Source organism: Heterodontus francisci, chromosome 36 (genome assembly GCF_036365525.1).
Source record: "Heterodontus francisci isolate sHetFra1 chromosome 36, sHetFra1.hap1, whole genome shotgun sequence".
NCBI lineage: Eukaryota > Metazoa > Chordata > Chondrichthyes > Heterodontiformes > Heterodontidae > Heterodontus > Heterodontus francisci.
This window is the reverse complement of record NC_090406.1, coordinates 53930206-53951244: the sequence shown is the minus strand read 5'-3', so window position 1 is coordinate 53951244 and position 21039 is coordinate 53930206. Positions and strand designations below refer to the sequence as shown.

The following is a 21039-nucleotide window of genomic DNA, read 5'->3' as shown; positions in this document are numbered from 1 at the left end:
CTTCAAGTTGAGGGGTGATAGATATAGGACAGATGTGAGAGGTAGTTTCTTTACTCAGAGAGTAGTAAGGGCGTGGAACGCCCTGCCTGCAGCAGTAGTAGATTCACCAACTTTAAGGGCATTTAAGTGGACATTGGATAGACACATGGATGAAAATGGAATAGTGTAGGTCAGATGGTTTCACAGGTCGGCGCAACATCGAGGGCCGAAGGGCCTGTACTGCGCTGTAATGTTCTAATTCTAATTCTAATTACTAAAGGGCTCCTTTCCATGTGTTATCCCATAGTGTTAGTGGGAGCATCAGCCTCAACACTAACTTGGATCTCTGGCTCCAGAGGTTGTATCCGAATGCGAGAGCAGGAGTTGGGAATGTGCCAACAATGGATCAGAATCAGAGAACAATAGATTAGAATGTTACGACAATGGACAAGAGTTTATCATGGTCCCTTTACATGCTTTCTTCGTATGGTCCGCTGGTGTTAACATCTCGGATCTATCACGCACTTTTGATTATTCAATGCATTTATTATCCCATTCTCGCTATTGCTGGTGTCCCTGGTAAGACTCTCTATACAGCGATTCATTTTATAAACCATGTTTAAATGCATTACTGTTCCTGTAATTTACTCTGCCCTCCTTGCTGCTGCTGTTATTCCCAGTAATTCTTTATCTCCAGCTATTTTCTCTACAAATCATCGCTAACTAGAACACAGAACATTACAGCACAGTACAGGCCCTTCTGCCCTCGATATTGCGCCGACCTGTGAAACCATCTGACCTACACTATTGCATTTTCATCCATATGTCTATCCAATGACCACTTAAATGCCCTTAAAGTTGGACAGTCTACTACTATTGCAGGCAGGGCGTTCCACGCCCCTACTACTCTCTGAGTAAAGAAACTACCTCTGACATCTGTCCTATATCTATCACCCCTCAACTTAAAGCTATGTCCCCTCGTGTTTGCCATCACCATCCGAGGAAAAAGACTCTCACTATCCACCCTATCTAACCCTCAGATTATCTTCTATGTCTCTATTAAGTCACCTCTCCTCCTCCTTCTCTCCAACGAAAACAACCTCAAGTCCCTCAGCCTTTCCTCGTAAGACCTTCCCTCCATACCAGGCAACATCCTGGTAAATCTCCTCTGCACCCTTTCTAAAGCTTCCACATCCTTCCTATAATGCGGTGACCAGAACTGCACGCAATACTCCAGGTGCGGTCTCACCAGAGTTTTGTACAGCTGCAGCATGACCTCGTGGCTCCGAAACTCGATCCCCCTACTAATAAAAGCTAACACACCATATGCCTTCTTAACAGCTCTATTAACCCGAGTGGCAACTTTCAGTGATTTATGTACCTGGACACCAAGATCTCTCTGCTCATCTACACTACCAAGAATCTTCCCATTAGCCCAGTGCACTGCATTCCTGTTACTCCTTCCAAAGTGAATCACCTCACACTTCTCCGCATCAAACTGCATTTGCCATCTCTCAGCCCAGCTCTGCAGCCTATCTATGTCCCTCTGTAACCTACAACATCCTTCGGCACTATCTACAACTCCACCGACCTTCGTGTCATCCGCAAATTTACTAACCCACCCTTCTACACCCGCTTCCAGGTCATTTATAAAAATGACAAACAGCAGTGGCCCCAAAACAGATCCTTGCGGTACACCACTAGTAACTAAACTCCAGGATGAACATTTGCCATCATCCACCACCCTCTGTCTTCTTTCAGCTAGCCAATGTCTGATCCAAAGCACTAAATCACCTTCAATCCCATAGTTCCGTATTTTCTGCAATAGCCTACCGTGGGGAACCTTATCAGACGCCTTACTGAAATCCATATACACCACATCCACTGCTTTACCCTCATCCACCTGTTTGGTCACCTTCTCGAAAAACTCAATAAGGTTTGTGAGGCATGACCTACCCTTCACAAAACCGTGCTGACTATCGCGAATGAACTTATTCTTTTCAAGATGATTATAAATCCTATCTCTTATAACCTTTTCCAACATTTTACCCACAACTGAAGTAAGGCGCATCGGTCTCTAATTACCAGGGCTGTCTCTGCGCCCCTTCTTGAACAAGGGGACAACATTTGCTAACCTCCAGTCTTCCGGCACTATTCCTGTCGACAATGAAGACATAAAGATCAAGGACAAAGGCTCTGCAATCTCCTCCCTGGCTTCCCAGAGAATCCTAGGATAAATCCCATCTGGCCCAGGGGACTTATCTATTTTCACACTTTCCAAAATTGCTAACACCTCCTCCTTGTGAACCTCAATCCCATCTAGCCTTGTAGCCTGAATCTCAGTATTCTCCTCGACAACATTTTCTTTCTCTACTGTAAATACTGACGAAAAATATACATTTAACGCTTCACCTATCTCCTCTGATTCCACACACAACTTCCCACTACTACCCTTGATTGGCCCTAATCTAACTCTAGTCATTCTGTTATTCCTGATATACCGATAGAAAGCCTTAGGGTTTTCCTTGATCCTATCCACCAATGACTTCTCATGTCCTCTCCTCGCTCCTTTTAGCTCTCCCTTTAGATCTTTCCTGGCTAGCTTGTAACTCTCAAGCGCCCTAAATGAGCCTTCACGTCTCATCCTAACATAAGCCTTCTTCTTCCTCTTGACAAGCGCTTCAACTACTTTAGTAAACCACGGCTGCCTTGCTCGACAACTTACTCCCTGCCTGACAGGTACATACTTATCAAGGACACGCTGTAGCTGCTCCTTGAATAAGCTCCACATTTCTATTGTGCCCATCCCCTGCAGTTTCCTTCCCCATCCTACGCATCCTAAATCTTGCCTCATCGCATCATAATTTCCTTTCCTCCAGCTAGAATTCTTGCCCTGCATAACTATTATAGTTACTGTAATTTACTCTCTCATCTTTGCTGTTGTTGCTGCCCCTGGTAAATCTTTATTTCCAGCTAGGAGATCTGTCAACCCTGTTTCACTGAAATACTGTTCTTTGAATTTAAATTTTGGGAACACCGAATCCAGTGTGATTGGTCTCCATCACAAAATCCGCCCCTTATCCGTGAACTGCTTTACCCTCACTGGCCAATCTCTGAGGCTGAAACAAGCTGTTTCCAATCTCTGTGGTCTATTTATAACTGAGTTGAGATCATCTGCATATTCTCTCCATCACCAACCCTGCCTGCTATGACCTTTGTAAAATTACCTCTCTCCACCTCCTGCATAAGCCCTCATCTCTGCCTTTGTTAAATCCACACTGGGTTATTCGAATTCTATCCTGGTCACTCACCCAATTATAAACCTTGATAAAACACAGCCCATCCAGACCTTTGCTGCCTCTCTCCAAATTCACATCAAATTCTGATCATCCATCACCCCTGTGCTCACTGATCAATATTGGCTCCTGCTCTGGCAGCACCTGAATTATAAAGTGCTCATTCTTGTGTTTGAATCCTTCCATGGCCTCTCTCCTCCAATTAGTCCCATTCCACTGCCCATTTCCATTTTTCCTGAAAATTATTTGCTTTCAAGTCTATTTCAAATTCCCCTTTTAAGTGAATTGATTTCCCGCTGTAGCTCACCCTAGCTGCAGGCTTTAGCTCCACTGCACTTCTAGTCTCCACCTATGGAAGATTGGATCCATAAAATGGTACGAAATGAGCTGTTGACCACTTCCAACGCGGACAGCAGAGTACCCCATGCTGGGCAGGGTGAGAGCCCGGGTACAACATGCATGTACCAGTAGTGGGATGAGAAATCTGAATGTTACGTCAATCAGCCATTCCAACAGCATGGATGCACGTGTTTGAAAGTTTGTCTGTACATGTCCACCTACCGCCTGTGTTAGTCACTCTCAGCTGAGCATACATTAAGCAGCACGAGGAATCCCCTCTGGTGTTACTTAAAATGACCAGGCATCCAACTTACAGGCTTTTGACTTACTTCTGCCAGTTTCAGGTTAGTGGAGGGGCTGTGAATGGCTTTATGGAGGTTGTGTTGTGAACTGCTGCAGACATTCAGGCAGGACAGAAGATTAGTGACCCAACTCTGGATGAAGTATGGGGACTGCAGTTACAGTGTCGCTGGGTCTTTCACATGACCAACAAATTCAGCAGACGCTGCAGAGTGGTGAAGCTTTGTAAAGAGGGAGGAGGACGGGGATCTGCCCAACCTACCAGGGATTTTCCATGAGCAGTTTTCCAAACTACACGTAACTCAACAGCTTGTTCCAGGGAGAAAATTCAGAAGGTGGAGGAACGGAGGGGTGAGGATAAAATCCTTACATCGGGGATTTGCGGCCTAGTTCCAGGGAGAAGACTCGGAGGGCAGAGTACCGGAGCAGAGAGCATCAATCGTGACTTACCTCGGGTGGGAAAAAAATGGGAAAAGTGACGTCGCAGGAAAGCTGTGACCTGATTGGATGGTAGAGAATCGGCACTGAATTTGAAAATAAAACATTAATGAACTAATTAACCCTAATTAACTAATTAATTCATAAGTGGAGGAGTAACTAAACCAGAGGGAGGAGATTACTGTATTTAGCATTAAATATTTATTGTAGAAATCTAGCACTAGGGACCATATGGTTAATTGTAACTTAATTTAGTAAGGATTTTAATAAGTATTTATTTTATATGAATTTATTAATTAGTGCTAGAAATGTCAGTTCGTGGGGTAAAGTGCTTTACCTGTGAGATGTGGGACGTCAGTTCCAGACAACTCCATCTGTATGAAGTGAACCCAATTGCAGCTACTCACAGACCGCATGTATCGGTTGGAGCAGAACTTGGATGCACTCAGGAGCATGCAGGTGGCGGAAAGCAACATAGGAGTTTAAGAGACGTGGTTACACGCAAGGTGCAGGCAGATAGATAGGTGACCGCTAGAAGGGGCAGGTAGTCAGTGCAGGAATCCCCTGTGGCTGTCCCCCTCTCTAACAAGTATACAGTTTTGGATACTGTTGGGGGGCGGGGGAATGGCCTATCAGGGGAAGACAGCATACGCCAGACCAATGGCTGGCACTGTTGTTCAGCAGGGAGGGGCAAATCGCAGAAGAGCGATAGTTATCGGGTACTGTATAGTCAGGGGTACAGATAGGCGCTTCTGTGGACGTGAAAGTGACTCCAGGATGGATTGTTGCCTCCCTGGTGCCAGGGCCAAGGAGGTCTCTGAACAGGCAGAGGCATTCTGAAGGGGAGGGTGAACAGCCAGAGGTTGTGGTACACATTGATACTAACGACACAGACAGGCAGGAAGAGTGACGAGGTCTTGCAGGGGGAGTACTTGGAGTTAGGTAGTAAATTAAAAGACAGAGCCTCTCGGGTTGCAATCTCGGGATTACTCCCTGTGCCACGTGCTAGTGAGGCTCGAATGGGAAGAAAGTGCTGCTAAACACGTGGCTAAACAGCTGGTGTAGGAGGGAGTGTTTCAGATATCTGGACAACAGGGATCTCTTCAGGGAAGATGGGACCTGAACAGGAAGGACGGGTTGCATCTAAACTGGAGGGGCACAAATATCCTGGCTGTGACATTTGCCTGTGTCACTCGGGAGGGTTTAAACGAATGTAGCAGCAGGCTGGGAACCAGAGCAGGAGGACAGCAGGTGAAATAACTGAGGGGAAACTAGTGAATAAGGCCAGTAAGACTGAGAGGAACAGCCGGCAGGGAGATGTTGCTGAACACAGCGGAACTGGTGGTCTGAAGTGCATTTGTTTCAATGTGAGAAGTATTACAGGTAAGGCAGATGAACTTCGAGTTTGGATTAACACTTGGAACTATGATATTGTTGCTATTACAGAGAATTGGTTGAGGCAAGGACAGGATTGGCAGCTAAATATTCCGGAAGTTAGATGCTTCAGGTGGGATAGAGGGGGATGTAAAAGGGTTGGGGGAGTTGCATTACTGGTTAAGGAGAATATCACAACTGTACTGCGGGAGGACACCTCAGAGGGCTCATGCAGCGAGACAATATGGTTAGAGCTCAGGAACAGGGAGGGTGCAGTTACAATGTTTTGGGTTTACTACAGGCCTCCCAACAGCCAGTGGGAGATAGAGGGGCAGATCTGAAGACAGATTTTGTAAAGAAGGAAAAGCAACAAGGCTGTTATGGTGGCTGCTTTTAACTTCCCCTATATTGACTGGGACTCACTTAGTGCTAGGGGCTTGGATGGGGCAGAATTTATAAGGAGCATTTAGAAGAGCTTCTTGAAACGAATTGTAGATAGTCCAACTAGGGAAGGGGCCGTACTGGACCTGGTATTGGGGAATGAGCCCGGCGAGGTTGTCGAAAATTCAGTAGGGTGCATTTCGGGAACAGTGACCATACTTCAGTAAGTATTAATGTACTTGCGGATAAGGATAAGAGCAGTCCTCGGGTGAAGGTGCTCAATTGGGGGAAGGCTAATTATAATAATATTAGGCAGGAACTGAAGAATTTAGATTGGGGGCGGCTGTTTGAGGGCAAATCAACATCTGACATGTGGGAGTCTTTCAAACGTCAGTTGATTAGAATCCAGGACCGGCATGTCCCTGTGAGGAAGAAGGATAAGTTTGGCAAGTTTCGGGAACCTTGGATGACGAGGGATATTGTGGGTCGAGTCAAAAAGAAAACAATTAACCATTCGTCAGGGGTAGAAGCCTGGGAACAGCCGAATCCCTTGAGGAATATAAAGGAAGTAGGAAGGAACCTAATTAAGGAGTCAGGTGGCCTAAAAGGAGTCAAGAAAAGTCACTGGCAAACAGGATTAAGAAAAATCCCCCCAAAAAATCCGGACAAAAATAGCAAAAGGGTAACCAGGGAAAGGGTTGGCCCATTCATGGAAAGAGGAGGGAATCTATGTGTGGAGCCAGAGGAAATGGGCGAGGTACTAAATGAATACTTTGCATCAGTATTCACCAAAGAGAAGGACATGGTGGATGATGAGTCTAATGAAGGGAGTGTAGAGAGCCTGGGTCATGTCGATAGTCTGGGTCATATCGACAGAAAAAAGGAGGACGGGTTGGGCGTCTTGAAAATCATTAAGGTAGATAAGTTCCCAGGGCCTGATGGGATCTACCCCGAATACTGAGGGAGCAAGGGAAACATTGCTGGGGCCTTGACAGAAATCTTTGTATCCTTATTGGCTACAGGTGAGGTCCCAGAGTACTGGAGAATAGCCACTGTTGTTCCTTTGTTTAAGAAGGGTAGCAAGGATAATCCAGGAAATTACAGGCCGGTGCGCCTTACGTCAGTGGTAGGGAAATTATTAGAGAGGATTCCTCAGGACAGGATTTACTCCCATTTGGAAACAAAAGGACTTGTAAACGAGATGCACCATGACTTTGTGAAGGGAAGTCGTGTCTCACTAACTTGATGGAGTTTTTTGAGAAAGTTGCGAAAATGATTGATGAAGGAAGGGCAGTGGATCTTGTCCATATGGACTTCAGTAAAGCCTTTGACAAGGTCCCTTATGGTGGACTGGGACAAAAGGTGAAGTCACACGGGATCAGAGGTGAGCTTGCAAGATGGATACAGAACTGGCTCGGTCAAAGAAGACAGCGGGTAGTGGAAGGGTGCTTTTCTGAAGAGAAGGCTGTGACTAGACGTGTTCCATAGGGATCAGTGCTGGAACCTTTGTTGTTTGTCGATGGAAGCTCGGGCAGTTGCATGCTCCTCTTGCAGGATGTGGGAGGTAAGGGGCAACTCTTGTGACCCTGCTGACTTCACCTGTGAGAAGTGCACTCAACTCCAGCTCCTCGCAGACCACGTTAGGGAACTGGAGCTGGAGCTGGATGAACTTCGGATCATTCAGGAGGCCGAGGGCGTGACAGAGAGCAGTTACAGGGAAGTAGTGAAACACAAGTTACAGGATAAAGGTAGCTGGGTAACCGTCAGGGGAGGGGGAGGGAGAGGAAATAGATGCACAGTGCAGGGATCCCCTGTGGCCGTTCCCCTGAATAATTAGGATTCCGTGTTGGATACGGTTGGGGGTGGGGGGGACGACCTACCGGGAGAAAGCCACAGTGGCCAGGTCTCTGGCACTGAGCCTAGCTCTGTGGCTCAGAAGGGAAGGGGGGAGAATAGGAGAGCGATAGTGAGAGGAGATTCAATGGTTAGAGCAACAGACAGGAGATTCTGTGGTCGCAAACAAGACTTCCGGATTGTATGTTGCCTCTCGGGTGGCAGGGTCAGGGATGTCTCGGATCGGGTCTACAGGATTCTTAAGGGGGAGGGGGACATAGCTAGGAAAAGGGATGAGGACCTGAAAAGCGAGTGTAGGGCGTTGGGTTGGAAGCTAAAAAGCAGGACGAGCAGCGTAGTAATCTCAGGATTGATACGGTGCCACGTGCTAGTGAGGCTAGAAACAGGGAGCGAGTGCAGCTTAACACGTGGCTACAGAGCTGGTGTAGGAGGGAGGGCTTCAGATATGTGGATCATTGGGATACCTTCTGGGGAAGGTGGGACCTGTACCAGAAAGATGGGTTGCATCTGAACTGCAGGGCCACCAATGTCCTGGGCGGGAGGTTTACTAAAGCTCTTCGGGAGGGTTTAAACTAGTTTAGCAGCGAGATGGGAACCGGAGCTACGGATCAGTGGATGGGGTAGCTGTTGAACAGGCAGATACAGAGTGTAGAGAGTCTGTGAGGAATGTTAGACAGTTGACAGGGCAAAGTTGCAGCCAGTATGATGGGTTGAAGTTTGTCTATTTGAACGCAAGAAGTGTCAGGAATAAGGGTGATGAACTTCGAACATGGATCAGTACTTGGAGCTCCGATGTTGTGGCTATTACGGAGACTTGGATATCACAGGGGCAGGAATGGATGTTGGATGTTCCGGGGTTGAGGTGTTTCAAAAGGAATAGGAAGGGAGGTAAAAGAGGTGGGGAGTGGCATTGCTAATCAGGGATAGTATCACAGCTGCAGAAAGGGAGGTGGTCGAGGTGGGTTTGTCTGCTGAGTCATTATGGGTGGAATTCAGAAACAGGAAAGGAGCAGTCACTTTATTGGGAGTTTTCTAGAGATCCACCAATAGCAACAGAGACACGGAGGAACAGATTGGGAGGCAGATTTGGAAAGATGCAGAAGTGACAGGGTTGTTGTCATGGGTGACTTCAACTTCCCTAATATTGATTAGAACCTCCTTAGTGCAAATAGTTTGGATGGAGCAGTTTTTGACAGGTGTGTCCAGGAAGGTTTCCTGACTCAATATGTAGATCGGCCGACTGGAGGGGAGACTATGTTGGACTTGGTGCTTGGCAACGAACCAGGCCAAGTGGCAGAGCTCTCGGTGGGGGAGCATTTCGGTGATAGTGATCACAACTCCCTGACCTTTACTATAGTCATGGAGAGGGACAGGAGCAGACGGGATGGGAAAATATTTAATTGGGGGAGGGGGAGTTACAATGCTATTAGGCAGGAACTGGGGAGCATAAATTGGGAACAGATTTTCTCAGGGAAATGTACGACAGAAATGTGGAGGTTGGTCAGGGAGCACTTGCTGCGACTGCTGGATAGGTTTGTCCCAATGAGGCAAGGAAGGGATGATCGGGTGAAGGAACCTTGGATGACGAGACATGTGCAACAGCTAGTCAAGAGGAAGAAGGAAGCTTACTTAAGTTTGAGGAAGCAAGGATCAGACAGGGCTCTAGAGGGTTACAAGGTAGCCAGGAAGGAACTGAAAAATGGACTTTGGAGAGCTGGAAGGGGGCATGAAAAAGTCTTGGCGGGTAGGATTAAGGAAAATCCCAAGGCGTTCTGCACTTATGTGAGGAACAAGAGGATGGCCAGAGTGAGGGTAGGGCCGATCAGGGATAGTGGAGGGATCTTGTGCCTGGAGTCGGAGGAGGTAGGGGAGGTCCAAAATCAATACTTTGCTTCAGTATTCACTAGTGAGAGGGACCTGGTCGTTTGTGAGGGTAGCGTAAAACAGGCTGATATGCTCGAACAAGTTGAGGTTAAGAGGGAGGATGTACTGGAAATTTTGAATGGTATGAGGTCAGATAAGTCCCCGGGGCCAGATGGGATATACCCAAGGATATTACGGGAAGCGAGGGAAGAGATTGCTGCCCCTTTGGCGATGATCTTTGCGTCCCCAATGTCCACTGGAGTAGTTTCAGATGATTGGAGGGTGTTAGATGTTAATCCCTTGTTCAAGAAAGAAAATAGGGATAACCCTGGGAATTATAGACCAGTCAGTCTTACGTTTGTAGTGGGCAAATTATTCGAGAGGATTGGAGAGACAGGATTTATGATTATTTGGAAACGTATGGTTTGATTAGAGACAGTCAGCATGGCTTTGTGAGGGGCAGGGCATGTCTCACAAGCCTTATTGAATTCTTTGAAGATTGACAAAACACATTGATGAAGGAAGAGCAGCAGATGTGGTGTATATGGATTTTAGCAAGGCGTTTGAAAAGGTTCCCCATGGTCGGCTCATTCAGAAAGTAAGGAGGCATGGGATACAGGGAAAGTTGGCTGTCTGGATACAAAATTGTCTAGCCCAATCAGGACAGAGGGTGGTAAAAGATGGAAAGTATTCAGCATGGAGCTCGGTGACAAGTGGTGTTTCACAGGGATCTGTTCTAGGACGTCTGCTCTTTGTGATTTTTATAAAGGACTTGGATGAGGAAGTGGAAGGCTGGGTTAGCAAGTTTGCCGATGACACGAAGATTGCTGGAGTTGTGGATAGTGTGGAAGGCTGTTGTAGGTTGCAACGGGACATTGACAGGATGTATAGCTGGGCTGAGAAGTGGCAGATGGAGTTCAACCTGGAAAAGTGTGAAGTGATTCATTTTGGAAGGTCGAATTTGAATGCAGAATACAGGCTTGAAGACAGGATTCTTGGTCGAGTGGAGGAACAGAGGGAACTTGGGGTCCATGTCCATAGATCGCTCAAAGTTGCCACCCAAGTTGATAGGGTTGTTAAGAAGGCGTATGTTGTGTTGGCTTTCATTAACAGGGGCATTGAGTTTAAGAGCTGCGAAGTTATGCTGTAGCTCTGTTATGCCCTGGTTAGACCACACTTGGAATATTGTGTTCAGTTCTGGTCGCCTCATTACAGGAAGAATGTGGAAGCTTTAGAGGGGTTGCAGAGGACATTTACCAGGGTGCTGCCTGGACTGGAGGGCATGACTTACGAAGAAAGGTTGAGGGAGCTAGGGCTTTACTCATTGGAGCGAAGAAGGATGAGAGGTGACTTGATAGAGGGGTACAAGATGATGAGAGGCATAGATAGAATGGATAGCCAGAGACTTTTTCCCAGGGCGGAAAGGGCTATCGCCAGCAGACATAATTTTAAGGTGATTGGAGGAAGGTTTTGGGGAGATGTCAGAGTTATGTTCTTTACACAGAGAGTGGTGGGTTCGTGGAATGCGCTGCCAGCGGTGGTAGTAGAAGCAGATACATTAGGGACATTTAAGCGACACTTGGATAGGTACATGGATGATAGTAGAATGAAGGGTAGGTAGGTAGTTTGATCTTAGAGTTGGTTAAAGTTTCGGCACAACATCGTGGGCCGAAGGGGCTGTACTGTGCTGTACTGTTCTATGTTCTACGTTCTATGTATATATGAATGATTTGCAGGAAAATGTAGCTGGTCTGATTAGTAATTGTGCGCACGACACAAAGGTTGGTGGAGTTGTGGATAGTGATGAGGATTGTCAGAGGATACAGAAGGATATAGATCAGTTGGAGACATGTGCGGAGAAATGGCAGATGGCGTTTGATCCGGACAAATGTGAGGTAGTGCATTTTGGAAGATCTAATACAGGTGGGATGTATGCAGTAAATGGCAGAACCATTAGGAGTATTGATAGACAGAGAGATCTGGGCGTACAGGTCCACAGATCGCTGAAAGTGGAAACGCAGGTGGATAAGGTAGTCAAGAAGGCAAACAGCATGCTTGCCTTCATCGGTCGGGTCACTGAGTATTAAAACTGGCACGTCATGCTGCAGCTGTACAGAAACCTAGTTAGGCCACACTTGGAATATTGCGTACACTTCTGATCGCCACACTATCAGAAGGATATGCAGGCTTTGGGGAGTGTGCAGAAGAGGTTTACCAGGATGTTGCCTGGTCTGGAGGGTATTAGCTATGAGGAGCAGTTTGATATGCTCGGAGTGTTTTCACTGGAACGACGGTGGTGGAGGGGTTATGAGTGGCATGGACAGAGTGGATAGACAGAAGCTTTTTCCGAGGGTGGAACTGTCAGCTACTAGGGGACAAAGTTCTAAGGTGCGAGGGGCAAAGTTTATAGGGGATATACGAGGAAAGTTTTTTTACACAGTGGCTGCTGAGTGCCTGGAACTTGCTGCCAGGGGAGGTGGTGGAAGCAGTTACGATAGCGACGTTTCAGAGGCATCTTGATAAATACATGATTGGGATGGGAATAGAGGGATACTGTGGGAGCAGTTTTGCTGAGCTTTTGTTTCTATAACGGTTATTTGAGTAAGTAGATTAATATAATCCTAGTGAATATACGTATACATATATATTCTCATATATGATTTGAAAGTATAGCCACATATTGATACAAAATGGAGTATTTGACCGAGGTATTGTGGGACAGATTAGTTAGCTCCCAGTTGGAGCTTGGTGCAGCATCGCACAGATACCAAAAGGGGGCCCCTCTTATCAGTGTAACTGCAGACTGCACGGCACCCTCAGCAATGCAGACCCAATTAAAAGTGATAGTTGGAAGTATCCAGGATAATTGATGGGGCCTGAGATCATCAATTGGTGATCAGGGGCTGGCACGAGCTGATCACGTAGCCACATGATGCCTAATCAGTAATCTAATTGGTAATATGTGTAATGTATGTAATCAATAACCGTTCTGATTGGATTGTGTTCAGCCGGGATGGGCTGAGTAACTGTATATCCGTTGTGGATTTCCTTTGTTCTGTGGAGTAGCATTGGACCGTTTTTAGGTAAGGTGTGTCCCCATGATATCAGGAATAAATTGTTTATTCTCAATGTCTGAGTCCGGAGAATTTGTTGAATAATTGGGCATAATCTGGATTATTCTCCAACAGATACGGACCCCAGAAGTGCAGAAGGTTTTAGTTTAGACAGGCATCATGTTCTGCGCAGTCTTGAAGGGCTGAATGGCCTGTTCCTGTGCTGTACTGTTCTTTGTTCTTTGTTCAGTGTGTGATGAAACTTTGGTTCAATCAGGCTGTTGTTACAGTGCTGTGTCACCTCCTGCAACACGATCTGGAGCCTGACACACGTGTGAGGACGGAGCTGCCTGTCACCGTTAAGGTCACAGTTTAATTGAATTTCTCTGCATCCTGATCTTTTCAAGCATGAGCCCGCGACATATCCAATATTCCAAGTGTGGCCTCACCATCGGGAACATCCTTCCTTCATCTACTCTGTCAAGTCCTGTTAGAATTTTGTAGGTTTCTATGAGAACCCCTCACTCTTCCGAACTCCAGCGAATATAATCCTAACTGATACAATCTCTCCTCATACATCAGTCCCGCCATCCCATGAATCAGTCTGGTAAACCTTCGCTGAACTCCCTCTATAGCAAGAATATCCTTCCTCAGATAAGGAGAACAAAACCGGTCACAATATTCCAGGGGTGGCCTCACCACGGCCTGCATAATTACAGCAAGACATCCCTGCTCCTGTCATTGAATCCTCTCGCTATGAAGTTCAGCATACCATTTGACTTTCTTACCGCTGTTGCACCTGCATGCTTACCTTCAGTGACCTGTGTACGAAAACACCCAGGTCTCTTTGCACATTCCCTTCTCTCAGTTTATTGCGTTCAGATAATAATCTTTCTTCCTGTTTTTGCTACCAAAGTGGATAACCTCACATTTATCCACATTATACTGTATCTGCCATGCATTTGCCCATTCACTCAACTTGTCCAAATCACCATGAAGCCTTTCTGCTTCCTGCACACATCTCACCCTCCCACCCAGTTTTGTGTCATCTGCAAATTTGGAGACATTACATTTAGTTCCCTCATCTAAATCATTAATGTATATTGTCAATAGCTGGGGTCCTAGCACCGATTCCTGCGGTACCCCACTAGTCACTGTCTGCCATTCGGAAAAAAGACCCATTTATTCCTACTCTTTGTTTCCTTCTACCAACCAATTTTCTATCCATCACAATACACTACCCCAATCCCATGTGTTTAATTTTGCACGCTGATCTCTTATGTGGGACTTTATCGAAAACCGTCTGAAAGTCCAAATAAGCCACATCCACTCGCCGTCCCTCGTCAACTCTACAAGTTACATGCACGAAGAATTCTGGCAGATTTATCAAGCATGATTTCCCTTTCATAAATCCATGCTGACTCTGTCCGATTATACCACTGTTCTCCAAGTGCTCTACTATAAAACCTTTGATAATGGACTCCATAAAATTCTAACAGGACATGACAGGGTAGATGCATGAAGGATGTTCCCGATGGTGGAAGAGTTCTGAACCAGCGGTCATAGTCTAAGGATACGGGGGAAACCTTTCAGGACTGAGATGAGGAGAAATTTCATCACCTAGAGAGTGGTGAGACTGTGCAATGCGCTGCCCCAGAAAGCAGTTGAGGCCAAAACATTGAATGTTTTCAAAAGGGAGTTATATATAGCTCTTGGGGCTAAAGGGATCAAAGGGTATGTGGTGAAAGCCAGAACAGGCTACTGAGTTGAAAGATCAGCCACGATCATAATGAATGACGCAGCAGGCTTGAAGGAACGAATGGCCTACTCCTGCTCCTATTTTCTATGTTTCAAGATGGAGAAGGGTGAGCCGATGCATTTGGGGAGGTCAAACAAGCCAAAGGAATGCACGATGAATGGTAAAACACTGAGAAGTGTAGAAGAAGTAAGGGACCTTGCAGTGAATGTCCATAGATCCCTGAAGGTAGAACAGGTCGATAAGGTTATTAAGAAGGCAAATTGAACCTTTCAGATGTTCGCCGAGGTATAGAATACAAGAGCAGCAATGTTCCTTTCTGGAACTGTATAACTCATTGGTTAGGCCACAACTTGAGTACTGTGTACAGTTCTGGTCACTGCATGACAGAAAGGATGTAATTGCACTGGAGAGTGCACAGAGGAGATTTACGAGGAATTTGCCAGGACTGGATAAATGCAGCTATGAGGAAAGATTGGATAGGCTGAAGTTGTTCTCTTTGGAACAGAGAAGGATGAGGCAAGATCTAATTGAAATGTACAAAATGTTGAGGGACCTGGATGGAGTGGAAGTGAAGGGTGTATTCACCTTACCAACGAGGTCAGTGACGAGGAGACATAGATTTAAAGTGGTTGGTAGAAACATTAGAGGGGAGATGATGAAAAACATTTTCACCCAGTGGGTGGTGATGATCTGAAACTCACTGCCTGAAAGAGTAGTTGAGGCAGAGATGCTCAACTCATTCAAAAGAAGTATGGATATGCACCTCAAATGCCGTAATCTGCAAGGCTACGGGCCAAATGCTGGAAGGTGGGATTATGATAGGTGTATCGTTTTTCGGCCGGCACAGACACGATGGGCCAGGTGGCCTCTTTCTGTGCCTTATACTTTCTATGATTGTATGATCTTCCATAAAGTTTTATTGCATGGACAGCGCTGTGCAGCACGCTCATCCCTTGGTCTGCGGTGTAAAGAGGGAGGTCTCCCACGTAGAGAGACCTCCACTGGGATATCCATCACCACCATATGGTATCACCGACCGCCTCGGCGGTTCGGGTGGCAGATGAGGGTGAAAGCTTCCTGTACAGGAAAACCCAAGTGCAGTCTGGAATGCTGCGATGGCTCAGGTTGTGTGGGACCAGCTCCTGAGGAGGATTTCGGGGCTTGCATCCAATGAACAGTTGCGTTTGCGCGTGGGTCACCTTGGCTCGGCGTGCTCCAGACTACTGAAGCCCATCGTCACGGCAGTGCACAGCGATCCGGAGGATTCAGCGAATCATTTATACATTGGTCCATCCCCAGGACCGGCCGCCCGACAGCCATGGCTCTCTCCTCCGCTGGCGGTAAAGTATGGAAGAAGAGGGGTGTAATGTTCTCCTGGCTGTTAAAATAAGCAAGAGAGGAAATAGCAGATCGTCTGTCCATCATTTTCCAGTCCTCACTGGATACAGGCGTCGTGCCTGTATGCTGAGGTGAATGGATCATTCAAATCCACTCTATCTAGGCCCCTGTACATTTTGTACATTTCAATCAGATCTCCCCTCAGCCTTCTCTGTTCTAAGGAGGACAACCCCAGCCTATCCAACTTTTGCTCATTGCTTCATTTGTCCAGTGTTAGTAACATCCTCATAAATCTCCTTTCGACCTTTTCTTGTGTAATTGCATCCTTTCTGTAATTAGGTGACCAGAACTGCACACTGTACTCAATTTGTGGCCGAACCAATGAGTTATACAGTTCCAGCATAACCTCCCTGCTCTTATATTCTGTACCTCGGTTGATAAGGGAAAGGATTCCATGTGCGTTCTTAGCCATCTTATTGACCTGTCCTGCTGCCTTCAGGGATCAGTGGACATTTTCTCAAAGGTCCCTCACTTCCTCTACACCTATCTGTATTTTCCCATTAATCGTGTATTCCTTTGCCTTGTTTGACCTTCCCAAATACATCACCTCTCACTTCTCCGTGTTGAAACCAATTTGCCACTTTTCTGCTCATCTGAACAGACCATCAGCATCTTCCTGCAGCCTACAGCTTTCCTCATCGCTATCTATCGCAAGGACAATATTTCTGTCGTCTGCAAACGTCTTTATCATGCCCCCTACATTTACATCCATATCCTTAATATACACCACAAAAAGCCGGGGACCCACTACTGTGCCCGATGGAACGCCAATGGATAAACCCTCCAGTCGCAATAATACCCGTCAACAATTACGCTTTGTTTCCTGCCACTGCACCAATTTTGTATCCAACTTGCTAGATTTCCCTGAATCCCATGGGATTTTATTTTGTTAACCAGACTTCCATGTGGGACCTTGTCAAAAGCCTTGCTAAAATTCATGCAGACCTCATCGAGTGTACGAACCTCATCTATCTTCTTTGTTACTTCTTCAAAAAAATCATGCAATTTCGGCAGACACCATTTTTCCTTAACAAAGCCATGCTGACTATCCTTGATTAATCCTTGCCTTTCTAAGTGACAGTTTGTCCTGTATCTCAGAATTGATACCAATAATTTTCCCACTACTGACGTAAGACTGATTGGCCTGCATTTATTTGGTCTTTCCCTTGCTCCCTTTTTATTTATTTATTTTTATTTCGAGATACAGGCCCTTCGGCCCACCGAGTCTGTGTCAACTAACAACCATTTATACTAACCCTGCAGTAATCCCATATTCCCCTACCACCGATCTACACTAGGGGCAATTTATAATGGCCAATTTACCTATTAACCTGCAAGTCTTTGGCTGTGGGAGGAAACTGGAGCACCCGGCGAAAACCCACACGGTCACTGGGAGAACTTGCAAACTCCTCACAGGCAGTACCCGGAATTTATCCCGAGTCCCTGGAGCTGTGAGGCTGCAGGGCTAACCACTGCGCCACTGTGCCACCTTTAATCAGAGGTACAATGCTCGCAGTTCTCCAATCCTTCAGTTCCACAACTGCACCCTATGAGAACTGCTCAATGATGCTCAGACCCTTTGCATATCCTCTCTTGCTTCTGTTACGAACTTGGGGTACATTTCATCCGGATCTGGTGACTTATCAACTTTCAAGGATGTTAATCCCATTAATACTTCCTCTCTCCCAATGTTTATCGCATCCAATACGTCACACTCTTCCTCCTTAACTGCAGCATCTGCATCGTCCCTATCTTTTGTGAAGACAGATGCAAAGTATTCATTAAGAACCATAACAATATCTTCCTCCCCTAAACATAGATTACTTTTTTAGTCTATTATGGGGCCTAATCTCCTCTTCGTTATCCTCTTACTCATAATGTATTGAAAAAGCATCCTTGGGTTCACTTTGATTTTGCTTGCCAATGTTCTTTCATGATCTCTCTTTGCTTTCCTAATCTCCTTTTTGATATTAGCCCACCAGTTTCTATAATTTCAGTTTTATGCAGCACTAAGTTCTCGGTGTTGTCCATAAGAGTTCCTTTTCTGCCTTATCTTAACCTGTAGGCTCCTTGTCATCCATGGGACTCTAGCTTTGTCTATCTCAGCCTTTTTTCTTTGTGAGAACATGTTTACTCGAACCCCTTGAATCTTCCCTTCGATTCTGGGTACTGCCTGTGTGGAGTTTGCAAGTTCTCCCTGAGACCGCGTGGGTTTTCACTGGGTGGTCTGGATTCATCCCACAGCCAAAGACTTGCAGGTGATAGGTAAATTGGCTATTGTAAATTGCCCCTAGTGCAGGTAGGTGGTAGGGAATATGGGGTTACTGTAGGGTTAGTATAAATCGGTGGCTGTTGGTCGGCACAGACTCGGTGGGCCGAAGGGCCTGTTTTCAGTGCTGTATCTCTAAATGAAATAGAATAAATAAATAAAATTAAAATGCCCCCCAGTGGTCTGAGACTGATTTACCTTCAAATAGCTGTTTGCAGTCCACTTTCACTATATCACTCCTCAGTTTAGGCTTTGCCCCAATTGAGAATTCTAACTCCTGCTCTGTCTCTGTCCTTTTTCCATAATTATGTTAAAACTGACTGAATTATGATCGCTACCACCACAATGCTCTCCCACTGCCGCTCCTTCCACATGCCCATCATCATTTCCTAAAACTAATTCTAAAACTGTGCCCTCTCTCGCTGTACTTGTGACATACTGAGCAAAAAAAGTTCGCCTGAATACGGGCCAAAACAGTTCTCCATAACCTCGCCAGACTTCACCCCTTTGTCAGTTCCTCTGCTTAAACCCTCAATAATTACTTCATTCCCTCCAGACTTGACCATTCCAATGCCCTCCTGCTGATCTCCCACATTCTCCCGTCTGTAACCTTCAGGTCATCCAAAAATCTGCTGCTGAAGTGTTATCTGACAGCGGGTCCGGTTCACCTATTACTCCTGTGCTCGCTGACCTATCGAGAAATGTCTTAATTTTAAAATTCTCATCCTTGTTTTTAAATTCCTCCATGGTCTCGCCACTCCCTGGATTGGACTTTATGGGCCTCTGCAAGTAGAGGTCGGAGACGGGGGTGGGGGGGGCAGGGCAGAGAATCGCGATGGGTGGCGGGGGAAGAGGGCCTCTCTTCACCCCATCACCAATTGATCTTGTCAGATGCGCGGATCGGCCGACAATGACCTTCCCGCCCAAAGGCCAACTGAGACCCTTAAGTGGTCACTGAAGGGGTTTTTCCCGCCACCGCTGGGATCTCACCAGCGGCAGAGATCGTGCAGACGGCATCTTGTAAAGCGGGGCTCCCTCCCTACGGGCATGGGGAGCCTCCGTCCTCCTTGGGCAATCGGTGGCAAACGGAGCATCCCGGTCGGGAAACATTGAACCTCCCAGGACACCCATTGCCCTGGGCTTTATGACCACCCATCTAATCCCCCTCACCAGGGCCTTCCAGAGGGTCCCTGTGACCCGATACATACCAATCATACCCCAGGCACGAAGCCAGACAGATATAAAAACACATAAACACCGACAGACAGGCACAGATCACAACTCAGGCTCAGAGCTAGGCACATATACACCTCACACACACACACACACACACCTCACACGCACACACATCACAACCCAGGTACTGAGCCAGATGCACAAACACACACACACACACACAGCACTCACTAGTATCCAAAACGGATAACTGATTACTGATCTTGATCATATCAGGGGACTCCTGCACGACCTGGCAGTGTCCATAAAGAAATTTCTTAATTTTAAAATTAAGTGTCAGATACACACACACATACACAAACACACACACACAAGCACACACACTCATCACAACCCAGGGACTGAGCAGGACACACACACACACACACACACACACACACATCCCGAGACCCCGAGATCAGACTTTGATTCTTTCTCCGGTGCAGTGGAAGGAGCTGTTTGGTGAGTACCAGGTAAGCAGTTCTACTGACAATAAGTGGTCTGTGAAGTTCAGGTCTGGCACAGGAGCTGCGCAGAGTGGAATGTACAGCTTGTGGCATGTGGGAAGTCATGGATGCACCATATGTCCTGGACAGACACATCTTCATGAAGAGTCACCGGCTGCAGAAGCTTGAGCTCCGGGTTTTTGAACTTGAGCGGTGTCTGGAGTCACTGTTGTGCTTCCGTGAGTTGGAATACTACGTGCATAGCAGATTTAGGGAGGTAGTCACACCAGAGGTTCGGAACATGCAGGCAGAGAGGCAATGGGTGACCACCAGGCAGTCTGAGAGAACCAGCCAGGTCGTGCAGGAGTCCCCTGATATGATCAAGATCAGTAATCGGTTATCCGTTTTGGATACTAGTGAGGGTGATGGTTCCTAGAAGGTATGTAGTCTGAGCCAAGTTTGTAGCATCACAGGTGGATCAGCTACACAGGAGGGGTGGAAGAGGAGTGGAAGAGCAGTAGTGATAGGGGATTACTTGGTGAAAGGAGCAGGCAGGCGTTACTGTGGCAGTAAACGTAGCTCCAGGATGGTGTGTTTCCTCGCTGATGCCAGGGTCAATTATGTCACAGAGCGGCTGCAGGATATTCTTCTGGGGAAGTGTGAACAGCCAGAGGTCGTGGTCCACATTGGTACCAATGACAAAACTAAAAAGAGAGATGAGGTCCTGAAAGCAGAGTTCAGGGACCTAGGAGGAGATTAAAAAGCAGGTCCTCAAAAGCAGTAATCTCAGGGTTACTCCCAGTCCCACGTGTGATTGAGCATAGAGATAGGAGAATTGAGCGATTGAGCACGTGTCTGGAGAACTGGCGTAGGAGGGAAGGCATTCGGTTTTCAATCAATGGGACCGGTTCTGGGGCAGGTTGGAACTGCACAAGATGGACGGGTTGCATTTTAGCAACTGGGAGGATTATCCTCGTAGGGAGATTTGCTAGGTCTGTTGTGGAGGTTTTAAACTAAATTGTCAGGGGGATGGGAACCTGAGAGGGACCTCAGATGGAGGGAAGAAAAACGGGTA

General features: G+C 46.6%; 1 pseudogene; it reads left to right on the top strand.

Moving 5' to 3' along the window:
• The first annotated feature begins 422 nt into the window (after positions 1-422).
• The window catches only part of LOC137351427 (probable G-protein coupled receptor 139), a 31399-nt pseudogene continuing 10782 nt past the window's right edge, over positions 423-21039 (top strand).